The following is a 19,674-nucleotide window of genomic DNA, read 5'->3' as shown; positions in this document are numbered from 1 at the left end:
TTGCGGTCTCAGAAAGGGCTAGAGAGATACCATTTTGTTATATCATGTTATGATTGTTTTGAGAGAGTGTTGTCATCCGAGTTTTATTATTATGGTCGCTAGCTGATTATCCTATTGATATGAGTAATTGTGAGACCTGGGTGTTATTATGAGTATGGTTAGTTCATAATATTTGCTGAAACCTGAATGCTGGCTTTGCATGTTTACAACAACAAGAGCAAACAGAGTTTGTAAAAGTTTTTATTTATCACTTTCAGTTTATCAACTGAATTGCTTGAGGACAAGCAAAGGTTTAAGCTTGGGGGAGTTGATACGTCTCCAACGTATCTACTTTTCCAAACACTTTTGCCCTTGTTTTGGACTCTAACTTGCATGATTTGAATGAAACTAACCTGGACTGACGTTGTTTTCAGCAGAACTGCCATGATGTTGTTTTATGTGTAGAAAACAAAAGTTCTCGGAATGTCCTGAAAATCCACGGAGGCACTTTTTGGAAAATATAAAAAATACTGGCGAAAGAATCAAGACCAGGGGGCCCACACCCTGTCCACGAGGGTGGGGGCGCGCCCTCCCCCTGGGCGCGCCCCCTGTCTCGTGGGCCCCCTGAGGCTCCGCCGACCTCAACTCCAACTCCATATATTCCGTCTCGCGGAGAAAAAAATCAAAGAGAAAGTTTCATCGCGTTTTACGATACGGAGCCGCCGCCAAGCCCTAATCTCTCTCGGGAGGGCTGATCTGGAGTCTGTTCGGGGCTCCAGAGAGGGGGATTCGTCGCCGTCGTCATCATCAACCATCCTCCATCACCAATTTCATGATGCTCACCGCCGTGCGTGAGTAATTCCATCGTAGGCTTGCTGGACGGTGATGGGTTGGATGAGATTTACCATGTAATCAAGTTAGTTTTGTTAGGGTTTGATCCCTAGTATCCACTATGTTCTGAGATTGATGTTGCTATGACTTTGCTATGCTTAATGCTTGTCACTAGGGCCCGAGTGCCATGATTTCAGATCTGAACCTATTATGTTTTCATGAATATATGTGTGTTCTTGATCCTATCTTGCAAGTCTATAGTCACCTATTATGTGTTATGATCCGACAACCCCGAAGTGACAATAATCGGGATACTTCTCGGTGATGACCATAGTTTGAGGAGTTCATGTATTCACTATGTGCTAATGCTTTGTTCCGGTTCTCTATTAAAAGGAGGCCTTAATATCCCTTAGTTTCCGCTAGGACCCCGCTGCCACGGGAGGGTAGGACAAAAGATGTCATGCAAGTTCTTTTCCATAAGCACGTATGGCTATTTACGGAATACATGTCTACATTACATTGATGAACCGGAGCTAGTTCTATGTCACCCTATCTTATAGCTATTACATGAGGAATCTCATCCGGCATAATTATCCATCACTGATCCATTGCCTATGAGCTTTTCACATATTGTTCTTTGCTTATTTACTTTTCCGTTGCTATTGTTACAATCACTACAAAACCAAACTATATTACTTTTGCTACCGTTACCTTTATTATCATACTACTTTGATACTAAATACTTTGCTGCAGATACTAAGTTATCCAGGTTTGGTTGAATTGACAACTCAAGTGCTAATACTCAAGAATATTCTTTGGCTCCCCTTGTGTCGAATCAATAAATTTGGGTTGAATACTTTACCCTCGAAAGCTGTTGCGATCCCCTACATCTGCCAATTCACAGGTTCATGGCCGTCATCAATCTCTTTCCTGCCATGCCATAGGAACTCTCGAATGGTCCGGTTCCTGCTTGAGAACCATCGGGCAGAGAGAAATGACAACCATGATGTGGGACGAGATCGCGCAAGGTACGTGGTGAACCAGAGCGAGGCACTCGCCGCGGCAGAGAAGCTCCACGCACCAGGTGGAAAGCTTCTTGGCAAGCTTCTCGACAATCAGACGTAACAACGTAGCAAAGGGTTTTCTCACTGAAATAGGGATGCCGAGATAGGTGATGGGAAAGCAGGCGACGATGAGTCATTGCATCGGATGGGCGTAGCCGAGCACTTAACAAAGTTAGTGCAAATCCCAGATGCATCCCCGAAGACACACAATAGCTCGCGGATGACCCGAAGATCGTGGGCCAACGGGTGGCAGAAGATAACAACATCATCGACGTAGAGGGAAATACTCAATGAGGCATGGCGAGCTGTGAGGTGCTGAAGCAGGCTGCGCTAATGGGCATGCATAAGAAGTGAGTTTAGGGCATCGATGGTCATCATGAAGAGCATGGAGGAGATGGGGTTTCCCTGGTGCAGCTCGCAGGCATGGCGATCGGGGGGCTAGGTGAGCCATTGATGAGAACGCGCATACTGGAGGTGGAGAGGAGAATGACGGTCCACTCGATCCAACATCTTCCAAAGCCCAGGTGTCATAGGATGTCGATAAGGAAAGGCCAAGAGACCATGTCGAAGGCATGCGCGATGTCGAGCTTGAGGAGGACCCGAGGCATTCGGAGATTGTGCAACTGGCGAGCAGTTTGCTGGACCAACATGAAGTTATCGTGTACGCACCAGCCCGCAATGAACGCACTCTAGTTGGTGTATGCAAGCTGACCGAGGCCCAGCCAGGCAGAGCGATAGAACTTTGGCGATGAGCTTGGCCACAAGGTGGATCAATCTTATGGGACGGTAGTCTGAGAGGGAGGAGGCACCTGGCTTCTTCAGGAGGAGGGTGATGAGGGCTTCATTGAGGCGTTGCATACTGCGCCCCTTCATAGAGTAGAACTCGTCAAACACAACACAAATGTCGGCCTTGATAGTGTCCCAGCATGCCACGAGGAACTACGAGGTGAACCCATAGGGACCCGGGGCCTTGCCATGGGGGAGCTCCTTAACCGCGTACCAGATTTCATCTTCCATGAAGGGACGCTCGAGGTTTGACAGATCGAAGGAATAATCGTCAATCTAGCTGAGGTCGATAGAAAACTCACGGGGTTTGGTGGTGCCAATGAGAGAAGAGAAGTGGTGGAACACGGCTTCAACCATGCCCTACTTGTCATAGACCGTGGAGTTCTCATGCCACAAGGAGGAGATGCGATTCTTCTGCAATATGTGGGCCGCGTGGATCTTGTAGAAAGCAGTGTTGGTCTCGCCCTCCTTGAGCCACCCGAACCACGCACGCTCACGAGCATTGGACTTTCCGAGGGAGGCCAGCCCCAGGTAAGCATGCTGGAGATTTCAGTGTAGCCAAGCCTCGGCGGGGAAGAGGGCTCGGTAGTCCTGAGCTAAGTCAAGGCAGGAAGTCAATTCCAGATGATCATAAGCTGTAGCGAGACATGCACATGGGTACGTGTCCCAAACTCTAAAGGCAACAAGCCGTGTTCTTGAGGCGGAGGTAGACACGTCGGAGTGGGTCTGGGTCATGAACGGCGCCCCAGGTGTCCGCCACCGCTTCCTAGAAGCCGCCGAGCTTAATACAGAAGCACTCGAAGTGGAAGCGTTAGTGCCGGCGTGACGTGGCGAGTAGTCCAGGAACAGTGGATAGTGGTGTGACACCGTCGAGGCAATGCATCAGAGGAGGCAGTGCGGCTGTGAGAGCTCCCACTCGGACGTGCAAAGGAACCGTTCATTGCGCACAAGCGTGCGCGAGTCCTGCTCATTAGACCAAGTGTAGCAACGTCCATGCATGTACACGTCCCGTAGCTCCATGCAGGCGATGAAGTGGTGGAGATGGCTGGTGGTACGTCGGCTAATATGCCCATTGCTCTTGTCTTTGGTCGATGAGACAAGGTTGAAGTCGCCGCCTAGGAACCAGGGGCCAGCGCGAGTGTCCTGCAAGTCCTCAAGGAACAATATCTTCTCGTCGTCCTCCTGCGGGCCGTACACACCGATAATCCACCAGGGGTATGCGCCGCAGGTAGAGGAGACAAAGCGAGTGATGTGGTACTGGCCAACATATGGGCTAGAAATATAAACCTCGCTGTAGTTCCAAGCAAGGAGAATACCACCACGGGTGCCAATGGCTGGGAGAAAGAAGTAATCCAAGAAACAGGGACCAAGCGTCTCAATGACGAGGGACAACGAGAAGGAATCTAGCTTAGTTTCCTGTAAGAAGATGATGTTCGAGGAAACAGACAAGATTATAGAGCGGACCATGGTGTGCTTGGCCCTACAATTAAGGCCATGGACGTTCCAAAAGACAGTCTTTAGGGTGCACTCTGTGGGAAAAGGATGGAGACCAGGGGGATTGCGATGCGATGACCTTATCTCGCGGCAACACCGTGAGCCACTAAGAGGGTGCTGCCATGTCCGAAGAGGGCGACAGTGGGGATGTGCTATCTGTAGTAATCAGCAAAAACCTGCACAGCGTCCTCCATGAGTGGTTGCTCAAACAACTTGCTATAGCGCTCAATGGAGGTAAGGGATATGGGTTTATCCTCGCGAAGAAAGCCAAGCCGGAGGAGGAGCACACACTTGGCTTTTGCTTCCAAGTCCAGACCCCGACCTTACCAATGTGGTGGCTCCGCCTTGGAGTGAAGTTAGGAGGCAGGTCATTCCTCTTCCACTTGGGGCGGGTGTGGGAAGCACCGGCGTTGACTGAAGCTGAATCCCAAGCACGAAATCCTGCAGAGCGATGTCTGTGGGAGTCGACTTGACACCAGCATGGCCAGGGGAGGCTAGAGGGAATGATGAGGACATCAATACCATTGTTACACCCACAACCTCTAATGCTACATTTACTAGACCAATTACTAGAGCTCACGGACACCAATTAAATTATCAGGTACTTCCGTTTCTTTTTTTTGACTATAAACAGTAGGGTAAAACACCCCACTGCAATCTTTTATAAATAAGAAAGAGCAAAAAGGTCCAATGTACCAAATATAAATGACAGCAAGGGCTTGAGAAAAGCCCCCTAGAGAAGAAGAAAGAAGAAAAAGAAAGAGAAGATAGAAAACAAAGAAACCAGAACGACAAAAGAAAAAACTAAGACTAAGTCTAAGGGTAAAGACGTAGGCAGAAAGCTGGTCTGCCAAAGAAAAAGAAACCAGAATTGATTGGCATGTTTTGGTCTTATCCTGTGCTTGAGTAACTTCAGCTCCATCAAATAAATATGCTTCCATCCTTGAAATGTGGGGTGGATATGTTCAAAGATCTTGTTGTTTCTGGAAATCTAGATAGCCCAGGAGCTGATTCCGTTTCTTGGTAACGATTCTAATGTTCATGAGAATATGATGCTGACTAAATTGGATACATTTGTTTTGCTTACAAATAAAGGGCCTAACATGGACAAGAGGGATGAACACTGGAGCAAGATCAAGCATGGAGATGATGGCATGCGCAAGGGGAACAAAACTGGAGTTTCAACTGATGATTTCAGGACTTTAAAGCCACCATAATGAGTGTATGAAGGCTTGGACGAAATATACAAGATGCCACTTCCTAAGTTTCGTCCAGAGGCTATTATAGGTGCTACGTCACCTTATTTTTGGGCCGGGCTCATGTAATTTCGAAATACTTGAGTATAGGCTGTTTTTAGAGTCTGTATGTGTGGGGAAACAGGAGTTAGGGTTGGTTTCGGACCCCTCCTCCAAGGGGTCATGAAATTCCCCCTCTTCCTCCATATATACAGCCCTTGCATCGTTTAGACTTTGGGTTTTGTTTAGATTAAAGTTCGCCATAGCTGCAACTTCGCGTACTTCATTTGTGTTCAACGACCAGACCAAGACGTCACAGAACCCCACCTTGATCAACAAAGCTTTCATCTTATATTCACAATATCCAGATTGCAATCTTAGTTTCTTGCTTGTTCTTCATTTGCTTGCAGGAAATAGACCCTCGTGGTCAGGTTGATCGTGCTCCTGCATGGTCAATAACCTCTCGGAGTTGGTTTAGCGATTGCTAAGGCATGACGTCCATGCACGTTCGTAGTCGGATCGTCAAAGTTTACTCCTCCGAAAACGATAACCAACATCTCATCGAAAGACGGGACACCTTTGCCTCTATCAAGTGGTATCTAATTTCTAGGTTACTCGGTGAGATTTTTACAGTTTTTCGTAATTTAGATCGAGTATGTTCTTCATACCTATAGTCCACGAAAAAGCAATAAGAGTTAGGGTTAGCTCATCATATCCGAGCCAATCTGATCCTTTGCATAATCTTTTTAGGGTTTTGCTTTGTTGAATTTGCGGTTGCATCGTCCTGTCGAGTTGTTGGTCTTAGCGTCTAGTCCTTTAGAGTTTCGAGTTCTGTCAAAGTTTTTCACGCCGTCGCTGCACCATCTTCATCGCTGCTGCCATATACCACCATCGCTGTCATATCCTACCACCGCTACCATATACCACAACCACTACCAAATCCTACCACCACTGCCATATCCTACTACTGCTGCCAAATACCACCACCGCTGCCATATCCTACCACCACTGCCATATACCACCACCGCTGCCATATCCTACCACCGCATATCCACCACCAATCCGAGTCCACATATACCACTGCCTGTCCATCACCAATCCAAGTTCTCTTCATATTAGGTTTGTTTTCGAGATCCATCTATTTTCAGTTTCATGTTTCCTTGCCTGAGTAGGGCTCGGAAAAAAAGAGTGGTGAAAAAAGACCCCCGAGCAGTTTTCAGGCCAAAATTTCATCAGGCAAAAATATTTTTCCCTACCATGTTTTTTTGAGTCTTTTGAGCCACGTGCCATCATTGTGATTTTTATCACACTTTTTGGTTGTCGCTGCCCTGATTTCCGAAAAAATAGTCAAATTTTTTGTGCCTATCCTGTTATTTTGACTTGGGAAGATTTTTGAGACACTCGCCATTATAGTGATTTTCAAAAAAAAGAGGAGCACAAAAAAAGAGCGCAATAAAAGGGAGAAAAAAGTTTCAGAGTGTGCTTTCCCCTTGTTTCTGTGCAGCGCCGTGATTTTATTATTGTTCTAGGCTTGCATCTCTAGCACAGCCTAGCCTAGGACCAGCACAGTACCGTTGTTGAGCATTTATTCAACTTTGCATCTCTGAATTGATTATTGCTGACATTTTTGCTACCATATCATAAGCCTTCCCAGCTCCACATATATCTACATCATGCGTTTGACACCACCTGGCAATCGCTCTGTCCAAGCTTTGAGAGTTTTGACTACAAAGGTTTCCGATCACCACCTGCTGCTGGGTAAGAACTGGTAAGAATTTGAGAATTGCTTGACGAATTTGTGACATCGCACCAACGCCAATTTCTAGTAGTCTATAAGATCAATTCTTATGTGTTTCTATTGCTGCTAACCATGGTAGGATCACAAGCTGATGAGATTGACTGGGAGAACATGACGAAGAAGGAGCTTCATGATACATTTCAGCAAATGTTGAGTCAACAGGTAGAAGACGTGATGGCCAGCTTTGGAAAGGCACTGGAGAGGATGGATGACATTGAGAAGACAATTGACACCAAGTTGGACGCCAAGTTCGATCAAGTACTTGCACGTCTACCACAACCACCACCCGCATCTGCTGCACCATTGAAACAACATCAACAACCACCTCCACGCCGCGATCTAGCAGGGTGAGCATGGCATGTTCCTTTTGAGCCAGGGCAAACTTCTGGTGCCGCTGCTACTGCTGTTGATGCTTCCGTAGCTCCTGCTGCTACTGAAGAGGTGGAGGACTATTACGAGGATGAGGTTGATGAAAATCAGAACTACGTGCAACCACCAGCACCACCACCACTAGGTCATCCGCATGTTTGTAATCGCAATGGTAGGACTGCAGCACCACCTCAGGTACGAGATTATGACCATGTTCCTAATCTAAAATAAAATATTCCAACATTTGAGGGTAGATACATTCCTGATGTATATCTTACTTGGGAGTTAGAAACTGAACAACGTTTCACATGCTTACAATATCCTGAGGATAGACGTGTTGCTGCTGCTATTTGTGAATTCGCTAGTTTTGCTTTGGTGGTCTGAACATTGTAGATTATATCATGATAATATCCCTACTACTTGGGCTGCTTTGAAAAGTGCTATGCATACTCGTTGGGTTCCACCATATTATCAACGTGAATTACTTCAAAAACTGCATCGTTTGCGACAAGGAAAAAATTGTGTAGAGGAGTCTTATCATGAATTACAAACTGGCGTGATTACATGTGGTATTATTGAGGATAATTAAGCTATGCTTGCACGTTTTATGGGTGGATTAAATAGAGAGATTGAGACCATTTTAGAGTATAAGGAGTATAACAATATCACTCGTTTATTCCATCTTGCTTGCAAAGCTGAACGTGAAGTGCAGGATCGACAGGCATTGGCGCGCACTAATTTTTCTGCAGGTCGACCTTCATCATGGACACCGCGTGCATCTTCTACTTCCACATGTTTTGCGGCACCAGTACCTCCGTCAGCTGCCACCTCCAGCCGTGATACAAGAAAGCAGACACTACCACCACTTTCTGCCAAGAGCACACCTATCAGGCCTGCACAGAGCTCTTCTTCATCCATGGCATCAACAGGGAACACACATGATATTATTTGTCGTTGTTGTAAAGGTAGAGGTCATTATGCGAGATTATGTCAATCTCCACGTGTTATGATTGCTACTGAGGATGGCGGGTATGAGTCCGCTAGTGATTATGATGAGGAGACTTTGGCTCTTATTACAAGTGAAGAACACAGTGGAGATGATTGTGATCATGAGACGCAATACATGGCTGCTGAAGATGCTGACAAGTATGAAAGTTTAGTTGCTCAACGTGTGTTGAGTGTGCAGGTCACACAAGCTAAGCAAAATCAGAGGCATAATTTGTTCCATACAAAGGGAGTTGTGAAGGAACGTTCTGTTTGCATCATCATAGATGGAGGGAGCTGCAACAACTTGGCTAGCATGGAGATGGTGGAGAAGCTATCTCTCACCACAAGACCACATCCACATCCTTACTACATCCAATGGTTCAACAACAATGGCAAGGTTAAGGTAACACGTACTGTTCGTGTGCAATTTAGTATCTCTACATATGCTGATTATGTTGATTGTGATGTGGTACCCATGCAAACATGTTCCTTATTACTTGGTAGACCATGGCAATTTGATAAAAATTCTGTACACCTTGGTAGAAACAATCGGTATACTCTTGTTCATAAGGATAATATATTACTTTGCTTCCTATGTCTCCCGATTCCATTTTGAAAGATGATATCAATAGAGCTAATAAAGCAAAATAGGAGAAAAATAAGAGTGAAAAGCAGATTGTGGCAAAAGAATTTGAGCAACAAATGAAGCCTAATAATAAACCGTCTAGTGTTGCTTCTGAAACTAAATTCAAAAATGGATGTTTACTTGCCACCAAATCTGATATTGGTGATCTAGATTTCAACTAATCTTTTTTGCTATGCTTTTGTGTGCAAAGAGGCATTATTTTCATTTGAGGACGTTGTCGGTGTCAAAACCGGCGGATCTCGGGTAGGGGGTCCCGATCTATGCGTCTTAGGCTGATGGTAACAGGAGGCAAGAGACACAATGTTTACCCAGGTTCGGGCCCTCTCGATGGATATAAAACCCTACTTCCTGCTTGATTGATATTGATGATGCGGGTATTACAAGAGTTGATCTCCCACAAGATCGTAGAAGCTAAACCCTAGAATCTAGCCTATGATGATTATGATTGTGATCGTCCCTCTAAGGACTAAACTCTCCGGTTTATATAGACACTGGAGAGGGCTAGGGTTTACATGGAGTCGGTTACAAAGAAGAAAATATAATATCCAGATTGCCAAGCTTGTCTTCCACGCAAAGGAGAGTCCCATCCGGACAGGGGACGTAGTCTTGAGTCTTGTATCTTCACACTCCAATAGTCCGGACAAAGTATATAGTCCGGGTGTCCCGATACCCCCTAATCTAGGACTCCCTCAGTAGCCCCTAAACCAGGCTTCAATGACGATGAGTCCGGCGCGCAGTTTGTCTTCGGCATTGCAAGGCGGGTTCCATCTCCGAATAGTAATTATCGAACACCTGAACCGTGTCCGGACCTGCAAGATGATCTTCACATACCGCCGTAGAGAGCATAGCATAAATCTGATCCGCTGGCAATTTTTTTACATCGTGCCCCTGCATCGTGGCTCGGCCCAACACGAACCGGTTTTTCTTAGCCCACTTCAGGACGCATTGCGAGGCGGTTTTATTGGCACGGCCTGCCAAAGCCGAGATCGCGTCCCCCTTATCGCGGGATCTTCCATGGGCGTGCGCAACCCCACGACGACTGTTGGTATGACTCCGTGTTTTTAGTAAAGTCTCAAGCGGTCATGCTGAGGACGCTTGATATTCACCCCCTTTATAAAGGGGCCGAGGCCTATACCTCTCTTCCACCACCCTTGCGCCTTTTCGCATCTCGAGTTCTAACACTCGAGACCCAAGCTCAAACACCCCAGATCCTCCAATATGTCCGGATCCAACCCTCAAGGCCGATGGGTGGCCTCCTCGGTCAAAGAGGAGGACATTGCGAGGCTTAGGGAGGTCGGACATCTAACTGCCGACATCCAGCACAGGCTTCCTGCTCCAGGGTAGGTCATCCCTACTCTCGAGCCTAATGAGAGCGTCGTATTTGTTTCTCACTTCCTCCGCGGCTTGGGCCTCACCCTTGATCCCTTTGTGAGGGGGCTCATGTTCTATTATGGGTTAGATTTTCACGATCTAGCTCCGGACGCTATCCTCCATATCTCGTCGTTCATCATTGTGTGCGAGGCTTTTATCCACATCACTCCACACTTCAGCTTATGGCTCAAGAACTTCAATGTGAAGCCAAAGATGATTGAGGGGCGACATGCGGAGTGTGGAGGTGCCGTAATAAGCAGGAACACTGATGCCCCATGGCCAGAGGGTTCTTTCCCAGAGGTATCCGATTTATGGCAGCGGAGGTGGTTTTACGTCACGGCTCCTAGAGGCACAAACTGGGTGGCTGCCCCCGACTTCCATTCGGGCCCTCTGTCACAACTGGCGTCACTTACCAATGTAGGACGGGATTGGGGGTCTGCTAGTGACGTACCAACACTACAGAGCCGTATCCGGGAGCTTCCTGAGAGGGACATTAACCTCGTCAGCATAATTCAGGTAATGCTAATCCGACGGATGTTGCCGTGTAAACACCGGCCTCTCCAGATGTGGGAGTTCAATCCGGAGGGTCCACAGACTATTCTGTACTTCTTCGGCCTGACGCTCGAAGGGATGTGTAAATTATTCTTCGGACCACAAGTAAAGTGCCCGGACACCACCGAGGATGCGGGCCTAAGCTGCAATCGCCCAGATACCCAAGTAAGTAACCCCAAAACCGAACACTTCATTTATATTTATCATAATCATTATTCTGAAAATCCTCCGTGGCCACGAATGGCTCAGCAAGGTGGAGAGAATCAAGTGTCCGACGCCACTTCCCGAAGGCTCGCCTAGTCCTACCATAGCCAAGATGCTTGGCCGGGTGCTTAGCAAAATGCTCTCAGGGAAAGACGAAGGGAAGAACAGAGAAGCCGAACTTCACACATTGCGCATCCAAACCGGGGGAATTGCTACCTCCCCAAAGGAGGATAGCCGGGGAGGGGAATCTAAGGCCTCCTCCCTGCACGGGAAGAAGAGGGCCCCCTCCGAGGACTTGGAGACGGAGGTGTTCAAACAGGGGAAGAAAGCATCACCAGGGGGCCCTGCCCCGAAGGGCCCCCTTGCCGCGTCATGCCCGCCAACGGGCCAGCCCTCAACCGAGCTGTAAGTTAATCGTAAATTCGAAGGTACTGCTTTTCTCCGAGAACAATAACTAGGATCCATTCTTTGCTGTCCGGCTAGCAGCTCTTCTCGATAGAGTTTGTCTTTGGGGGATCTCCCTCCGGAGATGATGGAGAGTGAGACCCCACCAAACTCTCCGCCTCATGAGACGGGCGACCCCGAGGTGTCGTCACGGAGGAGTCTGCCGAAGCCAGAAGCTAATCCTTCGGCCGCCCTGAGCCCGGAGCGTTCGGCTCCCACGGGTGGCGATGAGAAGGGTCCGGCACAGTTTGGTGTCCGGGCGGACATGCTGGCGGGCCTTCTAGAGCGAGCTGCTCTCTCGGAGGAGCATCGTTCATTAATGAGCATGGTGCTCGGGAATATTTCCTCCGCCACAAGCAGGTTGAATGAAGCCTTTATGAGCCTGCTCAGAGGCTTTGAGGTATGTAATGAAAAAATACATAATTTTTTAGCTGTGACGCACGCACTAGGTGTGCTCCATATGGATAGTAGCCCCTGAGACTCTGGTTGCCCGCAAGCGGAGGATCATATTGTGTAAGTAATGATTGCGCTGTATATATGCGCAGGTGTCTAAGGATCCGGCAGCCGACTGGTCCATTGAAGTTGCCGAACTAAGAAGGCAGATTGGAGCTATTGATGCCGATATCACGCTGGTGAACGAGCGGCTGAACGAGTCACAAGGTATGTGCTCTGCTTTCCTTATTATGTTGTATAGGAAAGTTTGAGAGGGGCATAATATTAATGCGATATGCTTGGACTGCAGACGGTGCTGCTACCGTGGAAGCCCTGAGGGCGGAACTTGCCCAGGCCAAGGAACAAGCTCGGGCTAGCAACGCGGCTGCCCTAAAGGCGGCCGAAGAATTGAGAGCCGAACAGGCTGCTCATCACCGAAGCAAAGACAAGATAGCCGAAATGGCTGTGGAGCTAAAAAATGCCGCCGACCGGTATGAGCTCCTTGAAAAGGAGAATCAGGTTAATTCGGCTGACCTGAACAAGGCACTTAATGCGGCCAAGGAGATGCGGACTGAAATCAGGGATGTGCGGGAGGAGCTTCGACAGGCCGGAAAAATCACGGCTGGAAACCCCTACTTATTGCGGATGAAGTTTTTGGATCCGAAGTATGCTCCCCTGGATCGATTCTGGAGTCCTGCAGACGCGTATGCGGACTTGGCGAAGAGTACGGCTGATGCGGCCAAGTTTTTTGAGGATCAAGGTGATAAAGAAGTGGAGAAGCTGTTCTGGTCGCAATTCAATGCTCCCGCGCGCCCATTGCCGTTGAGTGAGAAGATGGCTGCTGTGGCTGAGCTTCATAGGCTATCAGGTCTTGCAATGCGGTCTGTAATAGACCATCTTTGGCCAAAGGAGCCGAAGCCGGACAATTATTTTGGTTTAGTGCAACAATTCCTTGGTGCCGTATCACGGATCGATGCCGTGAGAAGGTCGGCGTGTATAGAGGGTGCACGAATGGCTCTTGCCCGTGTTAAAGCATATTGGACAGATATGGAGGCCACCATCGTTGCGACCCAGAATCTGGCGGGAGGCCAAGGATCCGGCCAAGCACTACTTGGAGCAGGTAATAGAAGGTGCTCGTTTAATAGAGGCGTAGTGCTCGAAGAATGCCTTGTTCGAATGAGAAATCGTGTCATTGTAAAAACAATGTTACTTTGATTACAAGGCTATATTTATACTTTTTGCCCGAAAGTATTATTGTGCCTCCTGTGCGGCCGTTTTTATGTATATGTGTAATATGAAAGTTAGCAGTCGTTGGCTTCAGCCCCCACGCATAAAATGCGGGGGTGTTCGCGAAGAATATGCGTAATCACACTTGATCCAACGTCTTGGTCCATTAAGGAGGTGATCGCACGTCGAACTAGGCAACCGGACTATATAGCTATAACACTTTCACTTAGCTATAGGAGTTTGACGGTGGGGCTACTATGTAGCCCCTGGTACCTTCGCGTGCATCCGAATACGGGCGCATGTGTACATGACCGGGAAACGGTCCTTCGTTAATGCGGAGGAATCCTAAAGATTCTGATAGGTCTTCGAGTGGTTGAACAGTCTCTCGCTATATCATGACAGTCAGTTTTTGGCTTTCTCTACTGAGGTGCTCATCCGAAATAACCAGGGCACAATCGTAGTAGTTCTCCTTTGGCTGCCTTAGCCGATAAGAACGAAACGTAAGGCGGCAAACCCAGGAGCCGGGCAACCCCAACATTTAACCAAAGACATGATTCGGAGCTGATGCATATAAGGCCAAACTCACGACGCCGAACACTCCCGAAGGTATTAGGACTTTATGACATATACTGGGCTGAGTAACGCCCTTCATTATGAGCCCTGTATTTCCAGGTACATGCATTAGTCTGTCGTGGCGAAATGCCAATAACGGCAGTATCCTCTGTGGGTGTAGTACCCATGGGATGTATAAACAACAAGAGGCAATAAAAAAGGTTTACACAGGGGCTTAATCTAAAGAGAAACCTTTGAGTGGAGCCCTGCTGCACGTCTGCGCCTTTGTCTCCGTTGTGCCGTGTCCTAGAAGGGTATCACACGAATGGTGTCTGTAAAAAGAAAAACTCATGTAGAAGAGCATAACGTGAGCGTGCGATAGATAGTAGAAGTGTAAGACATTGGCCTGTTAATAAGGTCAAGCCAACAGTGGGGATTTATTAAATATTTATAGCCCCTGGTGTCCTTTATGGGATTACATATATGGCGCCCTAGCTCAGGTTTATCCGGGCTGCCGGACTCGTCTAACTGTGTCCGTGGTCTTAATGACCAGTCATGCTTTCTGGTATTAGAGGCCACTTAGAGTCCGGCCACTGGAGCCGTCGCGTATTCCTCCGCGCGTGAAGAGCGCTCTGTGTTTCCATTAACGGTAATGATGCCACGTGGACCGAGCATCTTGAGTGTAAGGTAGGCGTAATGCGGTACTGCGTTGAAGCGGGCGAAGGCCGTTCTCCCAAGCAATGCATGATAGCCGCTTTGGAAGGGGGCGATGGTGAAGAGTAGTTCTTCGCTTCTGGAGTTGCCTGGGGAACCGAATGTTACCTCTAGTACAACGGATCCCCTGCCGTAGGCTTCAACGCCTGGTATTACCCCTTCGAAGGTGGTGTTACTTTGGCTGATTCTGGATGGGTCTATGCCCATCCTGCGGGCAGTGTCCTGGTATATTAAATTGAGGCTACTGCCTCCATCCATGAGGACGCGAGTGAGATGGTATCTGTCGATTATTGGGTCGAGCACCAAGGCAGCTGATCCTCCGTGCCGCATACTAGTCTGGTAGTCCCTGTGATCGAAGGTGATCGGGCAGGCCGACCAGTGGTTAAGTTTGGGGGTGACGGGCCTTACGGCGTATGCGTCTCTGAGTGCGTGTTCGCGCCTTCTTGTGGGTGTGTGAGTCGCGTGGATCATGTTTACTGTTTTTACCTCTGGTGGGAATTTTTCTGTCCCCCAGTGTTCGGCTGGCGAGGCTCATCCTCGTCTTCACTTGGTGCTTCCCTTCCCTTGTGTTCGGCATTTAATTTGCCGGCATGCTTGAAGACCCATCACTCTCTGTGAGTGTGGTTCGCAGGTTTGTCGGGGGTGCCATGAATTTGGCACAGTCTGTCCAGGACTTTGTTTAGGCCGGATGGTCCCTCTTTGCTGCCTTTAAATGGCTTCTTTCGTTGACCGGGCCGAGAGCCCCTAAATCCGGCGTTGACTGTTGTGTTGTACGGACTCTCTTCCTTGTTTTGCCGTTTGTTTTTATTGCACCGTGGCTTCCCGTTGCCATCCCTGATTTCGTATGTACTTGGGTCGCTGGTGCCTTTACGGGCCAGCCAGCTATCTTCACCTGCGCAAAAGCGGGTCATAAGGCTAGTTTAGGCTGCCATTGTTCTCGGCTTTTCTTGGCGGAGGTGTCTGGCGAGCCACTCATCCCGGATGCTGTGTTTGAAGGCTTCTAAGGCTTCGGCATCCGGACAATCAACAATTTGATTCTTCTTAGTGAGGAATCTGTTCCAAAGCTTGCGGGCGGACTCTTCGGGCTGTTGAAGTATGTGACTTAAATCGTCCACATCTGGAGGCCGGACATAGGTCCCTTGAAAATTGGCCCTAAAAGCGTCCTCGACTTCCTCCCAACTTCCAATTGAATTTTCGAGGAGGCTTTTCAACCAGTGTCGAGCTGGTCCCTTCAGCTTGAGGGGAAGGTATTTGATGGTGTGGAGGTCATCCCCACGAGCCATGTGTATATGTAGGATAAAATCCTCGATCCAGACCCCTGGGTCTGTCGTTCCGTCGTATGCCTATATGTTCACAGGTTTAAAACCCTGTGGAAATTCATGGTACAGTACCTCTTCGGTGAAGCACAGAGGGTGAGCAGCCCCTCTCTATCCGGACGTGCCGTGGCATGCCGCCGGCTGTTGTTGTGTCCGGTGCTGATTCCGAACTGGTATCCAATCGGTATGATCATTTTGGTGACCATAGTCCCGCGTCGGGGTGCATCCTTTAGATCCATAGATGGACCTTGCCGCGCCAACTTTTTTATCCAGGAGCTCGCGTAGATCGTGTGCGGCGTTGGTGGCTGCTCTCTTGCGGTTACGAAGTGGTTTGTCCGGCCTCCTGGCCGTGTTGTTCTTTGGTGGAACAGTCTCGTCATCCAATTCTGGTAGCAGCTTGTGTTTTGGATAGCTCTTTGTATGGCGATTGTAGCCGTACTTTTCTTCAGTGTCTAGCACTTTATTCCATTTGCGATTGAGCGTTTCCTGTGCGGCCTTTAGCCGTTGCTTCTGCTTATTTAGACTTCTCGCAGTGGCCATAAGCCTTCTGTGGAGGTTATCTCGTTCCAAGCATGTTTCTGGGATGATGAATGCATCATCATCCGGGCTGTGTTCTTGTCCCCGGGCGGTTTGATGAATTCGTCCCTCGGGATCATTGTGATCGGGCGTCTGCTCTGAGCTGTGTTCGGAGTGACCTGGCTCATCCTGCTCCATTGCTGGGTCCATATGGTCGTTGTTGCCTTTGGAGTTGACTGGGGTGTTGATCTTTCTGGTGCTCTTATCACTATTTTTACTATTGCTGGACTTGGAGCGGCATCTGCACCGTCGTTTTGGCTTTTGCCCGAGTGTTTTATCTTCCGAATTGTCGCCATCCTCCTCCTTAGGCGTATCCACCATGTATATATTGTATGACGAGGTGGCAGTCCACCGCCCCGTTGATTCTGAATCATCTCCTACGCCGACGTCCATACCGTCGGTATCATTAGAGTTCATGTCAAGCATGTCTGATACATCGTCGACAGTGGCTATGAAGTGGGTGGTGGGTGGGCAACGAATTCCTTCGTCGCCTGCTTCCCATTCGAGCCGGACATAGTTTGGCCGAGAGTCTCCTGACAAAGAGAGGGACTTTAAAGAGTTCAACATGTCGCCAAAGGGCGAGTGCTGGAAGATATCCGCAGCGGTGAACTCCATTACCGGAGCCCAACCAGATTCGGCCGGCTTGGAGGCGCGCAGACTGGAACCTACAACCGGATACGAGTTCGGGGGTCCGGTGTCACAGGCTTCTTTGGGGGTTAGGCCTGTGTTCGGCTCTACCGCCGATGAGTGTGCGGCCTATGGGGCGGGGTCCATCCACCCGTCCTTGGGCAACACAATCTGCTCCAGATTTAGGTCCGGGGCTCCTGCAGGGGCGATATCCCAAGCATTGTCTGACAGCAGGTCTGAGCCGTGCTCATCGTGGATGTCTGGCGCCGGCCCGAACCCGTTGAAGATCAAGTCTCCGCGGATATTGGCTGTGTAGTTCAAGTTTCCGAACCTGTCCTGGTGGCCAGGGGCGTAGCTGTCGATCTGCTCCAGATGGCTGAGCGAATTGGCCCGCAGTGCGAAGCCTCCGAACACGAAGATCTGTCCGGGGAGAAAGGTCTCACCCTGGACCGCGTTGTTGTTGACAATTGAAGGAGCCATCAAGCCTTGCAGCGACGACACAGAGGAACTCTCAATGAAAGCACCAATGTCGGTGTCAAAACCGGCGGATCTCGGGTAGGGAGTCCCGATCTGTGCGTCTTAGGCTGATGGTAACAGGAGGCAAGGGACACAATGTTTACTCAGGTTCGGGCCCTCTCGATGGAGGTAAAACCCTACTTCCTGCTTGATTGATATTGATGATGTGGGTATTACAAGAGTTGATCTACCACGAGATCGTAGAGGCTAAACCCTAGAATCTAGCCTATGATGATTATGATTGTGATCGTCCCTCTAAGGACTAAACTCTCCGGTTTATATAGACACCGGAGAGGGCTAGGGTTTACATGGAGTCGGTTACAAAGAAGGAAATATAATATCCGGATCGCCAAGCTTGTCTTCCACGCAAAGGAGAGTCCCATCCGGACACGGGACGTAGTCTTGAGTCTTGTATCTTCATGCTCCAATAGTCCGGACAAAGTATATAGTCCGGCTGTCCGGATACCCCCTAATCCAGGACTCCCTCAAACATGCCTTCCTCTTTGCCTCCTGTTATCACTAACATTTTGCAGGAGTTCGCTGACGTCTTTCCACAAGACGTGCCACTGGTATTACCACCTATTCGAGGGATTGAGCATTAGATTGACTTAATTCCCAGTGCATCGCTACCAAATCGTGTGCCATACCGTACCAACCCAGAGGAGACGAAGGAGATTATGCGTCAAGTACAGGAGCTACTCAACAAAGGTTATATACGTGAATCTCTTAGTCCTTGTGTTGTTCCTATTATACTAGTGCCTAAAAAGGATGGTACATCACATATGTGTGTTGTCTGTAGAGGCATTAATAATATTACTATTCGTTATCATCATCCTATTCCTATGCTAGATGATATGCCTGATGAATTGAGTGGCTCTACAATATTCTCCAAAGTTGATTTGCATAGTGGATACCATCAAATTCGCATGAAATTGGGAGATGAATGGAAAACATCATTTAAAACTAAGTTTGGGTTATATGAGTGGTTAGTCAGGCCTTTTGGGTTAACTAATGCACCTAGTACTTTCATGAGCTTAATGAGCGAAGTTTTACGTGCTTTCATTAGACGATTTGTGGTAGTTTACTTTGATGATATACTGATTTACAGTCGATCTTCGGAGGAACATTTGGAACATTTACATGTTGTTTTTATTGCTCTACGCGAGGCACGTTTGTTTGGTAACCCTTGGAAGTGCACCTTTTCCACCGATCGAGTATCTTTTCTTGGCTATGTTGTTACTCCACAGGGAATTGAAGTTGATAAAGCCAAGATTGAAGCTATTGAGAGTTAGCCGCAGAAGAAAACGGTCACACAAGTGAGGAGTTTTCTTGGCCTCGCTAGGTTCTATAGGCGTTTTGTGAGAGATTTCAGCACCATTACTGCACCTCTCATTGAGCTTACAAAAAAGGATGTGCCTTTTGTTTGGGGTACCACACAGGAAGAAGCCTTCACGGTATTCAAAGATAAGTTGACACATACTCCTTTACTCCAACTTCCCGATTTAAATAAGACTTTTCAGCTTGAATGTGATGCTGGTGGAATTGGATTAGGAGGTGTGTTACTACAAGATGGTAAACCTGTTGCATACTTTTTTGGAAAATTGAGTGGGCCTAGTCTGAACTATTCTACTTATGATAAAGAATTATATGCTCTTGTTCGGACTTTAGAAACATGGCAACATTGTTTATGGCCCAAAGAATTTGTTATACATTCTGATCATGAATCTTTGAAACACATTAAAAGTCAAGCTAAACTGAACCGTAGACATGCTAAATGGGTTGAATTCATTGAGACTTTCCTAATGTCATTAAACACAAGAAGGGTAAAGAAATTTTTATTGCTGATGCATTGTCTCGTCATTATACTATGCTTTCACAACTTGACTTTAAAATATTTAGTTTGGAGACCATCAAAGATCAATATGTGCATGATGCTGAATTTAAAGATGTATTG

The sequence above is a fragment of the Triticum aestivum genome, chromosome 1B (genome assembly GCF_018294505.1).
Source record: "Triticum aestivum cultivar Chinese Spring chromosome 1B, IWGSC CS RefSeq v2.1, whole genome shotgun sequence".
NCBI lineage: Eukaryota > Viridiplantae > Streptophyta > Magnoliopsida > Poales > Poaceae > Triticum > Triticum aestivum.
Note: the sequence above shows the minus strand (reverse complement) of the source record.